The following is a 13,807-nucleotide window of genomic DNA, read 5'->3' as shown; positions in this document are numbered from 1 at the left end:
TATTATACTTGCAGTTATCTAGGCAATGTTGAATTATATTAGTGAACAAATAGGTAACATGTAACATCACGTTAGCATTATGTTCACCAAATCTTGCTTCAAACGGCCCACATTTTTCATGTGTGTCCACGTGTGTTGGCCTGGACTGAATTATGGTCCCAGTCCGCCCCTGGCTCCCTCCCTCATACTCGGGACTGAGGGCTGAACCAGCTATCTCTCTGCCTGTCTGTGGCATAGGCGTGTAACCAATCAGCTGTCTGCATCAGAGTCAAAGTAGCAAATAATTACTAATGGAGTTTATTTATCTCGATTTCTTTGAGTAAACAATTATTACTTAATTTGTTTTATTTTAATTAATATTATTGTTTCTTTGTGTATACCACTATGATGAGAACATCTGCACTGTTTGCATAGCCTATTTGAATGTTGTTTTCTTTCATCAAAGTAGCACATTTTAAAATTAAATAAATAAAATTGCTGATCCGAAAAATTATCCAATCCGTGACATCAGAACCGTGACACGATCCAATCTGTGAGTTTTGTGATCCATTGCACCCCTAGTGGTCAAAATACATGAATTGTCTGCCTTTTTCTTTCATAGATAATAACATTGGATATTTTAATGATATATTGATGGCCGAACTGGAAATGTCCCCGATTTTCATTTCAGAAATCTGGGCCGTTTCTCAATACCAAGAATGCGTTCTTGTTCTTGTGTTCTTGGGGAGAACGTTCTTGCTAGTCGTTCTTGGAAGAATGAACTTGCTAGGTCACAAGCACACATAACACTGTTGGCAGTTTGAGATGATGCGTTCTTGAGGGTATTGAGAGTGTAAATAAGGGTATTTAAATAAGGGTATTTAATTTATCCTCGGTAAAGTGGGCATGTCGAGAACACATGCGGGAATTTTAAGCGTTCTTGGGGAAATGTGAACTTTGCATTGGAATAGTACTTGGGCTGCGACTGATGACGTTTCACAGGGAGACAAGAACACACAAGAACCCTTATTGAGAAACGGCTAAAGTCACGTCCTATCCTGCATTCAACATACAACCAAGCGATTTCATCCAGCATTAATTTTCCATCTACAGTTTATTAAAAGTTCCATGTGTTCATTTTAACGTTATGCAAATGGAGGCCGGAGGGCAGATATGCGGTCGCTATGGACGGAGGGCAGAGTTGCGGTCGCTATGACGACCAGTTGTGGGCGGAGGTGAGTAAACTTGCGTTGGAAGTAAACAGTGTATCAGGTCATGAAGAGTAAAGCCAAGTAAGAGTAGAGCCGTACTGTGTTGTTATCTGTGGTGGAAATGAGAGTGAAACACACCAGGGGAGTGAGTCAGGCTGCTTTCTCACTGGGAACTTTTGTTCCGCGCACGATTGCCCCCCTCCACTCTCCCCCGCTGGTCAGCTTTCACATTACAACATTTCTTCCGTGCTCGGGAACAGAACAGAGTGGACCTGCGTCATCAACTATGCCTGGAGTGTATCCCCACCCGTGTGTTGTCTCGACTCTATGTGTTTCGGAACGGTTGCCGTTCACATTAGCAAGTCTTCCATTCCTGGGCACACAAAAGCGTTCCCCAGACCACCTTTTCAAGTGGATCCTGTCACGGTTCCCTGTTTCGCGCCCGGACGCGGAACGGAACAACGTTCACACTCAAACGTTCCCGAAACTGTGGTCAATTTGGGGACAAGTGTGCTCGGGATCAGTACCAAGGGGCCAGTGAGAAAGCACACTTACGGCCCTATCTTCGCAATGGCGGTAATTTTGCGTTAGCGCCCATTTTGCGCTGGAATATCGCCGCGCTGATAGATGTCTCTCCCCAATCTATGGTATTTTGATCAAACATTTCTCCAGACGCCCAGGTTGGACTCAACAAGAGGCAGATACTTCAGCATGGCGGCCCTACATGCTGATATGAAAATATGCAATTACAGAGATGATCTTGTCATTTGTTAATTCAAATATATCTTTAATTATGTTTAAATGTTCTGTTTTAGGTCATCGGAGGAGCGGCTGAGTTTGTGTAATGATGAACTTTCTTCATTTCCATTAGGAGACGTGCTGGCCTTGGGGATTAACCAGTAGAGGGTTTAGTGGAAATTGAACAATGTTTTGTGTGTGACAAGCTGTTGTTTTAAGCCTTGTTTAAGGAAGGTCTGGAGAACATTACACAGGGTCTCGGATGGCCGGGTGGATAAGCTGCACAAGGACGGTCATTTAGGATATGGTCGGGGCAGAGGTCACGGAGATCAGCCGACAAAAGGACATTTTAATGTCTCTGCTCAGTCACTTAGTCACTTTGGGATAGGGACTGGAAAACAACACAGAGTTTATGGCTTTCTCTAAGACAAATGGCTGCAGAACATCAACAGGGGGGGGAGGCACATTCCACAAAGCACCACAGGATGCAAAGTTTTAGTGAGAAGGATCATAACATTGTATTCATATATATCTTACTGATTGACTGAGATGATTGGATATCTGATATGAAATAAAGTTTAAGAGCATACATTAGATGCGCTGATTTTTCCACAGAGAAAAGAAGACATGCTCAAGTTCACAGCACCAATGAGAGGAACCATGATTCGAATCTCAGACGGCTCGGCGTTGGTCTTTGGGAATATTGGATGCTCAGCAGAATATATATTGGTTATCTTATGAGAATAGAGTGTGTTTAGATCAGTCTGATGTTGTATTTCTGTGTTTTGAATATTTCTGTGTTTTGAATAACTTCAATTTGTCCCACTTGCTGCACGATAGGAGAGTGCTATCATATTTAGATAAATAATAGCCTATGGTTATTATTGTAAGCAAATGGAAAATAAAGGTATAGTCGAATTAGTGGATAAGTGGTAATTGATAAGAGTTTCTCATCCAGGTTAAACAGGGTGAGTTTTTCTCTGTTTTGTTGAATTAACTTTTGAAACTATCTCTTCTCTTTTTACACTCATAGAGTGGTTTTAGACTAAAGAGATAGTAAGTCTGAACTGTAAGATGTTTAAATCCAGTTTAGACTGGGATTAGCCCAAATATAGCTGAATTTGATTCATATCCAGAATATAGTTTAAGTTTATTTAGTCTAACAATAACCTTACATAATGTTCTAAACTAGGACTTTAATAGGAAAATAGCTAAATTAGCTGACCCAAATTATAAGTTGAAAATAGGAATTTAAAGTAAATATGTTGACAATTGCTTTGGTAGATAGGAATCAATAGATAACTATTTCAAGGAGAAGGTTAGTACTGTGACCTCCAGTGGAAGCCAGGTCACAGGATGTGGACAAGAGGGGGAGAAAAACACGCCGGCCAAATAGGAGTGACAGAAGGGAGAGATCATATGACCAACCAATGACAGCACAGCAGTGAAGGATGACACTAGATGGAGGAGGAACCATACCGGAAGACAGACGCCCCCAAAGGAAATGTACTTTAAAAGCACAGGAAAAAGAGAAGGGGGGGGTCGGTTTTCAGGGGTCTTCTTTTGACCTGCTACATATTTTGCTGTGAGGGAAAGACCACTGGGAAATCCACCTCAGAGATCTCTGAATGGGTAATATAAATACTTGATCTGTCTTTGTACTGAATATGCTAAATCCTCTATATAAAATAATGTTCTAAATATCAGAATTGCTTGTTGTATTGATTTTTCATATATCTGGAATGATTGGACACACTGGAAAGGTATTAACATATGTCACACCTTCTGATTGGAGTGGGCACTTTTTAGCTAGGTTGAACGAGGTACAGAGAAATCCTTTCCATCAAATGGTGACCCTGACGTGATTATGATCCATATTTTGAAAAAGCAAGCATTCTGATCAAGCATTTCAGGAAAACAGTGGCTTAACATCCCGGGAAAATATCAATAAAGGGTTTACGGATTACCTTTTTCATAAAAATATCTGCATTGGCTATTCTAAATTATTGTTACACTAACTGGATTCCACAAATGCTGTAATTTATCAATCAAATTTAGGAACCGTACAAAGCTGGTCAGACACGTGTTTTGATATTTTGGAAAGATTTGTAAAGTGACCGAGCGCGTGTGAGGGTCGTAATTAACCCCAAGACCATTGCCCATGACCGAGCACGTGTGAGAGAAGTGATTAATCTCAAGACCATTGTCAGACCGAATGCATGTGAGGCGAATAGTACATTATTATTATGATAATACTAATTTTCCAAAATCATAGCAAAGATATGTATTTATACAGAACCGGCGAGTTCTGGAGAATTCCGCTTTGTAAAGAGGGCATTAATGCTCAGGTTTTTGCATTTTATTGTAATAGGCTATATCTTGAAGGTTTTGGTATAATATGAATTGTGAAAAAATCAGCTAACTAAGATCATAAAAGATTATTTAAAATGGGGAAGAAATAACACTGAATTGTCTAATAGCCTATTAGTAATATCAATATCCATATTTTGAGTTGAATTTTAGATTCTTCCAATTTATGTTGCTATGTAAATTAGACACAAAGGTTTATGCTATAAATTCAAACAACAAGGTGAATTTAATGCAAGATTAGGTCACGTTGGGTTAGTATTCCTTTGTATTTTTGTGTTATACTGCTTTATGATTCATAACTTTGCTGTAAGTTTGAGAAGAAGAGAATGAATGTAAATGATTTTTAAATTCACTGTGCAGGGACGCCTGTCACAGTGGAACGGTAATATGTAAGAGTATAGTATATAAATAGAATCAACAGTATTTTGACGCTTATGAAAAAACTGTTTGTGGAAAAATACACCACAAGTTGATGCGCGCAGCTTCTAACCAAGGGTCCGGGTGCAGGCAAATGGCCACGGCTGTGATGGTGCTGGCACTTTTACTGTCTGAGTGGGCTCTGGAATGTGGCAGGAGAAGTCTGTGAGGAAACGCCGCCCCGTCTGGCAGGCGGAGAATGGTAGATAGCCTAATATTGTTAATAAATGGCAAATTTGGTCATGGAATGTGACCTCCAAATTATTCAATTTATTGGAGAACAATTCGAGTATTAAGCGATGTTTGGCTATTTCACTGAGCATTAGGCTTGCCGTTACCAAATAGCCTATTAGATTATTGATTATATTTGGCTGCATGCGCGGGATCACTGAGGTAATGTTATTTTAAAATAAGAGCCTTTGGCAAGCAAATTCTGAGGAATCGATATTTGATCAAACTGCGTGAATAACATGTTTTTTGGCCAAAACGTGGGATCTTTTCCCTCGGTCTGGCCTACGCCCTGCACCCTAAATTTGCGGCTAGGCCGTCCTGCAACACGGGCGTCAGTAGGCCGTCGTGAAGTCAGCTCACACTTACAGTAAAACGACCATGGAGCCGGGATTAATATTGCATGAAATAAGTCACGCTATGCACAAAAGCGAGTCTGAAAATCAACACCGCAGTATTGTAGTAATTATAGTAAACGATTGACTGTTAAATCAAAACAGACATCGACAACCTTTATTTAGTTTTTGTCTGCCTGTTAGTCTGTCTGTCTGTCTGTTTGTTTGTCTTTTATCTGTTGGTCGCAAGCAAAGCAAACTTCGCATCTCGATGGGCAGTGTGTGCCCTCAGTCTGGATTTGAGTGTGTGTGTGTTTGCTCATGTGTGGCGCTTCCATGTAGACAGATGATCAGGATCGCATCACACTTTTCGCATTTCTCTGAGTTTTGCCTCTCCTCCGTCCGTCTATGTGTTAACTCTGTAAAGCAGTAGCAGGCAGAATCGATACACTTGTAGATTGGCTGAGCAGCATCACGTGTGATGAGATACAGTGTATGCATTGGTCTGTGAGCTTCCTGACAGATAAACCTGTAGTACCGTAAAGGCTAGAAAAGCCTGTGCCGGTTAGAATGAAGACGCTCCGTGAAAATGTAACTATTTAATGATTTGTTTGTTATAGGGCTCGGTCCGGATGGAACGGCGTCTAGGTCTGGATGTGGACCGCTTGGAAAAACGCTGTGTTTGTTGTTCTTGGGAGGGGGGTTTGAGGCGCTGTGTTGTTTGAGGTGAATGTGTGTGTCTCTATGCCTGTGCGGATAGGAGAATGGAGTAATGTGTCTGTGTGCGCGAAAAGGGGAGAGTATGTATGTACCGTATGTATGTTTGTGATTGAGTGTGTCTCGCGTTACTTTGGTAATGTACAGTTTGATCCAAGGGGGGCTGCTCGGGTAGTAGCCTATAGGCTGCAAGGCATTACACCAGGAGGCTGCTCTAAGTGGCTGATTATCTAGGGATAAGTTCATGAATGTTTGAGTTGATTTGAGTGTGATAATTACAGACAGATAGGATTTGAGTGGGTTGGTATGTGTGATGAAGTTTGTGGAATGTGGGTTTTTATGTGGATGGTTGGGAATACAATGCTGATAGTATGGGGCGTGAACGTTCATTGTTTCTATGGAGAATGAAAGCATTGATTATAATATTTAGATTGGCGAAATGGTGCTGTGTTTTGTCGGTGTGGCTGTGATATGGGAAGTGATGTCTGTTACTCGTTTGAGGTGTCAATTGATCTAATGATTATTGATAGTTGTTTGATTAATTTAGACCAAAGGGGGGTCCCCATACATTGTGGAATGCATGGTGAATGAATGCGGAGAATATAGAATGGATCCAGATGGAGGGTTAAATCTCAGCAAAACACACTGACGAAGTGTCAGATATAATAAATTATGAAAAATAAAATAGATTGGAATGGGAAAGTACAGCAGTGGGGAACACTGAACACTGCACATTATATAGTAATACGTACTGAATAGGAAGTTTGCAGTGACACATAAAAGAACAATAGTTATATGATGAGTTTGTTTAGTTGACAACTTTGCATAAATGAAGGGTTTGTTGATTAACTTGAAAATTCTCTCTGTCGTCCCTATAGAAGAACTAGCTCAGACCCAGGTAAGATACACTATCATTTTTCCGTTTGAGAAAAGCTACACATAGTTAAATTTATACTTAAAGTACGCTGGAGATGTTTTTAAAAGTATTTATAAATAAGTCAATGCCCTCTGAGGACAGACAGTCTTGAGTTTGCGTTTGGAGTATTTGTGAACAATGTTGGCCCTCACTGTTTTACCTAGTGGGGTTATGCCATCCCCAAAATTACTCAAGTGAACTGCCAGGGGTCTAGCCCGCCCCTCCCCCACTCACAGCACCTTCAGGGGTTACCCTCCGCCCCATTGTTTATTGCCACAAGTCTACAAGGTCAATACATTGTCTCTCTGTAAGCTGTGAATGTTCACTCAGGAGCCATCTTGTTTATGAGGTGCATTGCAATCAAATTATAAAAGTAAACAATTGGATATGTACTCACAGAGTATTTCAAACATTATCTGCCATACAAGCGACTTGTTGTACTAATAAAAATACAAGAAATTATTTTGTCTAAAATACAGGCACATTGTGAAATCAAATGTTTGCAGCACAGGTCCAATCTTGAGTATGTGGGTTTCATTTTTGCATAGTGCGATCTAAGCAAATAGTCTTATGCACTTATTTGGGTGCAAATTGGGACAAGGGGGCAACCAAAATATGACGAATTTGGAAATGAATACATGCACTAATGGGGTTAAGTTGTGTTTGTGCTGAGGTTTAATGCTGTCTAAGTGGGTTCCAGGAAAGATATGGGAACAGTTATGCTACTAAATGAACTGAATGTTGTCGTTAGGGGGGTTTCAACTGGGGGTTATGTTAGATTCAATAAGGAGCCAAGTTGAAGTGGGTAAGTTGAAGAATATGTTTAAAATAACTCAAATCACAGTGTTAATGTTGCAGGGAGGAATGGAACTGGAGTAATGAGACGAGCAGGTGGTTTCACATCTCTATTGGAGATGTGAAAAGGGGGATTGATAGATGTCTCTCCCCAATCTATGGTATTTTGATCAAACATTTCTCCAGACGCCCAGGTTGGACTCAACAAGAGGCAGATACTTCAGCATGGCGGCCCTACATGCTGATATGAAAATATGCAATTACAGAGATGATCTTGTCATTTGTTAATTCAAATATATCTTTAATTATGTTTAAATGTTCTGTTTTAGGTCATCGGAGGAGCGGCTGAGTTTGTGTAATGATGAACTTTCTTCATTTCCATTAGGAGACGTGCTGGCCTTGGGGATTAACCAGTAGAGGGTTTAGTGGAAATTGAACAATGTTTTGTGTGTGACAAGCTGTTGTTTTAAGCCTTGTTTAAGGAAGGTCTGGAGAACATTACACAGGGTCTCGGATGGCCGGGTGGATAAGCTGCACAAGGACGGTCATTTAGGATATGGTCGGGGCAGAGGTCACGGAGATCAGCCGACAAAAGGACATTTTAATGTCTCTGCTCAGTCACTTAGTCACTTTGGGATAGGGACTGGAAAACAACACAGAGTTTATGGCTTTCTCTAAGACAAATGGCTGCAGAACATCAACAGGGGGGGGAGGCACATTCCACAAAGCACCACAGGATGCAAAGTTTTAGTGAGAAGGATCATAACATTGTATTCATATATATCTTACTGATTGACTGAGATGATTGGATATCTGATATGAAATAAAGTTTAAGAGCATACATTAGATGCGCTGATTTTTCCACAGAGAAAAGAAGACATGCTCAAGTTCACAGCACCAATGAGAGGAACCATGATTCGAATCTCAGACGGCTCGGCGTTGGTCTTTGGGAATATTGGATGCTCAGCAGAATATATATTGGTTATCTTATGAGAATAGAGTGTGTTTAGATCAGTCTGATGTTGTATTTCTGTGTTTTGAATATTTCTGTGTTTTGAATAACTTCAATTTGTCCCACTTGCTGCACGATAGGAGAGTGCTATCATATTTAGATAAATAATAGCCTATGGTTATTATTGTAAGCAAATGGAAAATAAAGGTATAGTCGAATTAGTGGATAAGTGGTAATTGATAAGAGTTTCTCATCCAGGTTAAACAGGGTGAGTTTTTCTCTGTTTTGTTGAATTAACTTTTGAAACTATCTCTTCTCTTTTTACACTCATAGAGTGGTTTTAGACTAAAGAGATAGTAAGTCTGAACTGTAAGATGTTTAAATCCAGTTTAGACTGGGATTAGCCCAAATATAGCTGAATTTGATTCATATCCAGAATATAGTTTAAGTTTATTTAGTCTAACAATAACCTTACATAATGTTCTAAACTAGGACTTTAATAGGAAAATAGCTAAATTAGCTGACCCAAATTATAAGTTGAAAATAGGAATTTAAAGTAAATATGTTGACAATTGCTTTGGTAGATAGGAATCAATAGATAACTATTTCAAGGAGAAGGTTAGTACTGTGACCTCCAGTGGAAGCCAGGTCACAGGATGTGGACAAGAGGGGGAGAAAAACACGCCGGCCAAATAGGAGTGACAGAAGGGAGAGATCATATGACCAACCAATGACAGCACAGCAGTGAAGGATGACACTAGATGGAGGAGGAACCATACCGGAAGACAGACGCCCCCAAAGGAAATGTACTTTAAAAGCACAGGAAAAAGAGAAGGGGGGGGTCGGTTTTCAGGGGTCTTCTTTTGACCTGCTACATATTTTGCTGTGAGGGAAAGACCACTGGGAAATCCACCTCAGAGATCTCTGAATGGGTAATATAAATACTTGATCTGTCTTTGTACTGAATATGCTAAATCCTCTATATAAAATAATGTTCTAAATATCAGAATTGCTTGTTGTATTGATTTTTCATATATCTGGAATGATTGGACACACTGGAAAGGTATTAACATATGTCACACCTTCTGATTGGAGTGGGCACTTTTTAGCTAGGTTGAACGAGGTACAGAGAAATCCTTTCCATCAGCGCAAAGCCCTAATTGTGGGCGTGTCAGCCCGCTGCGCTTCACGTCATCTCGGCGCACATCTCCATATAGGCGCGTTTATGCCTAAAAGCATTGTGGAGGTGTGGTCATGCCCATAAAACCACAGCATCACATCAGCAGCTTCCTCCTCACTGAGAGTAGACTCAGTTCTCAGTCTCTATCCGCTTCGGGACTAGAGTGAGAGAGAGAAAGAGGGAGAGAGAAAAGATAGCCTAGATGGGGAGAGGGAGAGAGTCAGAGAGAGAGAGAGGGCGGAGAGAATGAGAGAGGGAAGAACCATTTCGGATTCGTAACGAAAATTGATGCTGTTGTAATTAGTAGCCTTTTAATTAGTCGTTTCGCTCATATAGGCTATAACATACACATTTACAAATATTCCTTTCTTTAATAGGGTAGGGATGTGTGAGATTTTATTTCAATAGCCTCTACCAGAATTGTCCACTCGGGTTAACCTATTGTTGCATGGTGCAATGGTGCAGGGAGAGAGGTTACTGTATACTATCAATGGTTACTGTATAGCCTACTGGCCGGTGTTGTGTCAGAAACTGATTTGCTGCCAGAAACTGATTTCGATCCGCGGGTCCACGCACAGCGCTGGCTCAGTGTCCTACCCATCTTTGGTGCAATTTGGAGGCAATTTTATTTTTGATTTATTTCTTGTTCTCTGTATGTTTTAGTGTCGAAGCCTTCTTCTTCTTCTTCTTCCTCGAGTTTTATGGCGGTTGGCAAACATATATGTGCATTACCGCCACCTACTGGAGTTTGATATCAGCCAAATGCCTGAGGGGTGGGCATGAAAACGAAGGCCACGCGAGCCCAGTGCATTGTGGGAAATGTAGTATTTCGATTCCCCGCACCCGCACCTCCCCCCCCCCCCCCCCACACACACACACAGAGTGGATTTTGGTTGATATCTCTGTGAGTAAACCTCCAATTTCAAAAATTTCAACGGATTCGAAAACCTTAGGGGCGTGATATTTAATATATATTCATATCCCCCACGGAAAAGCCGGCCTTTAAATCAATGTGTTTTTTTCTGCAGTGTAGGTTAGTTGAAAATCAACGTGGCATTGGAGGGAAGTGTGTCCGCGCGCGAGCCCTGCGTAATGGGCCTATCCAAGCGAGGATTTCCTGCACTGCGCCGGAGAATGCAGTCTGTGCTCAGGCATATGCCTGGCATAGTGGGGTTGTTTGCGCTAAGACCAGCTATTTGCTGGCGTTAAAATTGACAGCACCCACGGCCCCTTTTTCTAACACATTGCACTGGAACGCCTATTTTGGAATGGGCAATGCCCAAACCTCTCTTTGCGCTCGGCACATACCGACGGTATCTTCCCCACAGCGCTAAATGACACTTGCACGAGACACATGATAGGCTAGAGGCCCACCGACACGCCTGGGCCACGCCTACACCTGTGTCATCCCAGCGCAAAACTGGACGGTGGAGGCAGACGATAGCTTAAGACGCTGGGAAGATAGCAATAAGAGGCGCGCAAACGCAGCGCAAACGATAGCGGCGTACGACGATAGGGCCCTTAGTGTGTGAACGGGCACTGCACCATATTATCTGTATAATTGTTTTATTGTTTTATTTCAGACATTAGTTTAGTGCCATCAACAATTGGGTGTACACAGTACACCCAATTAAAGAGCAAAACAAAACAGGAGCAAACAAATGTGACAGAACCCACAACAAATTGTCTTCAAATAAGTTGCATGCACGAATATGATGCAATGGCGATCTGAAAAGAAACAGTTTTCTCCCACCCCGTAAACTTAGTCCCACATCAAGTCGATTGTACAAGTTTTGGTTTTAAATGATTAAAAACAAACAAACAAAAGATCAAATAAAAAGATTACAACATGGTGCTACCAGCCTATGTGTGCAAGGATGTGTAAGTTATTCATTTCTGACCTCACCCAGGTAGTCCAGAAACGGGTCCCAGATGGTCGAGAACTTCCTGGTTGACTTAGTCCTCAGAGGCCTGAGTCTTTACACACTACTGACACCATGTCTGTCAGCATTATTTTATCTTATCTTATACAATAATTCCAGCACTTTGTCGGATCGACTTCAAACTTGGGGAGTGCGCTTAGGGCGACCTGACCTGAGTGCAGTGTGGGGGGGGGGGGGGGGGGGGGTGCCCATGGGGTGGTGCATAGGGAGAACGGGAACTGCACTAGTTTCACCAATGCAGAGAACAGAGATGACCACCTAACTAGAGTTTATCAGGCTTCTATTAAAAGTCACAAATACAACAATGTTCTTTATGGTCACAAAGAGAACAAGTTTTGGATATTATGGCACTATGAACACCATCTTCTGCAAATAGCAGGTTCATGATTTGAAAAACTTTAGCAGTTCGTCTTGCAAAAGTCAACATTACAGTCATAACATAGCCTACAATATGATAGTGTTTTCATCTAACAATAGGCCTATTGTTTTCCTTTATTTAAGCAGGAAGATCCGTTTTCCAGCCCAGTCTCTTAGGAAATTGTGAAAATAGTAACATTTGTCTATGGCCTTTGGGGGGTCTCCGACCCCCGGGGACCGCTCTCCCACGCCCCATGCCTAACCCTAACCCAGACGCTAACCATAAACCTAAGCTCTCTCACGCCTAACCCTAAACCTAACCTCTCTCACCCCCATGCCTAAACCTAACCTCTCCCACCCCCCACACCTAACCCTAATCCAGACCCTAAACCTAACCTCTCCCACCGCCTACGACTAAACCTGACCTCTCCCACCACTGTAAAAACTCTCACCCCTGTATAAACTCCTATTCAAAAAAAGTTTCCATTTCACAACAATTTTAGAGCCAAAATTGTGAAATAGAAACATTTTTGGACCAATGTTACTATTTCACAATTGTCTAAGAGACTGTGTTGCCTTTTTCAAGAGATGCCTCCTAACAGTACAGATATTTAAAGAGAGAAGTTTGTTCACACGTTACCAGATGACAAACAATCAGTAAACAAAGACAAATGTAGTCAGCATTACCTTGGAAGATGTTCTCCTGGTGAATTCACATCATCAAGTCACAGAGACGTTCTGCCTTCATCTGTAGAGAAAGAGAGAGAGAGACAGACTGTTTACTCTCCTTTGTCAGTCCTGGGTATCTGTGTTCATTTGATATGAGGGTGCAGCCTCATAACTTCAGGCTAAACAAGTCTAATGGTCTAGTCTGACACCAAAGCAGTCTAACCTGAGGCCAGAAACCAAGAGACACCACAGCTCTGGTGATGTAGTTCTACTGTCTGTGCACTAGATGGAGACATTAACCACATCATCTACAGTCAACTAAACAGCAGACCATGCAGCACATAGATGTGTAATGCATTGAGAAGTCATTTATATTGATTTAAATTTCAATAACAGAGTGAGAATGAGAGAGTGGATCTAAAATCTGTCTGACGTCACAAACAGCTGCAATATAAAAACTCTTACTGAGGTCGATCTAAAATCTATCTGACGTCACAAACAGCTGTAATATCAAAACTCTTACTGAGGTGGAGCAGCTGACAGGAATTCCATTCATTCCATTTTATCACAAGAGATTTTACTATCTTGTGATTACATTGTTTTACTTTGTACTTTGTTTTGTCATTTGTTGTATTTTAATATATTGCCTCATCATGTTGTTGGTTGTAACTTGCTTCCTCAGGTTTTAGGCCTAGTCGAGAACAGGAAGTGAAACCTGCTTAAATAAGTAAATAATACATTAAATAGCTTATATACATTATATTACATTAAAATGTAATATACAGTATAATACAATATAATATTGTTGATAAAGCATGTATTCAATCATCAAAAGCATCTCATAACAGGCCTATCTGGCAGCTCGTGCATGAGAGAAACCAAAAAAAATTCCCCCTCAAACCTGCACGCAGAAAGCAACAGAACTGATTATGAACCATTTCTACATTATTTTAACAGGAACTAAACTAAAACACAACTAAAACAACTAAAACACAAACAT

General features: G+C 41.0%; 1 protein-coding gene across 1 annotated transcript in view; it reads right to left on the bottom strand.

Annotated features, from left to right (window-relative positions):
- The window catches only part of LOC310780207 (NLR family CARD domain-containing protein 3-like), an 89,581-nt gene extending 76,698 nt beyond the window's left edge, over positions 1 to 12,883 (bottom strand). The window contains exon 1 of the mRNA XM_083640782.1: positions 12,826 to 12,883. The gene's annotated coding sequence lies outside the window, so the exon portion shown is untranslated. The remainder of the gene's footprint in view (positions 1 to 12,825) is intronic.
- Between the last annotated feature and the right edge of the window lie 924 nt (positions 12,884 to 13,807).

This window comes from Poromitra crassiceps (assembly GCF_964638095.1).
Source record: "Poromitra crassiceps genome assembly, chromosome: 7".
In the NCBI taxonomy this organism is placed as follows: Eukaryota; Metazoa; Chordata; class Actinopteri; order Beryciformes; family Melamphaidae; genus Poromitra; species Poromitra crassiceps.
Note: the sequence above shows the minus strand (reverse complement) of the source record. Positions and strands in the feature narration are given on the sequence as shown.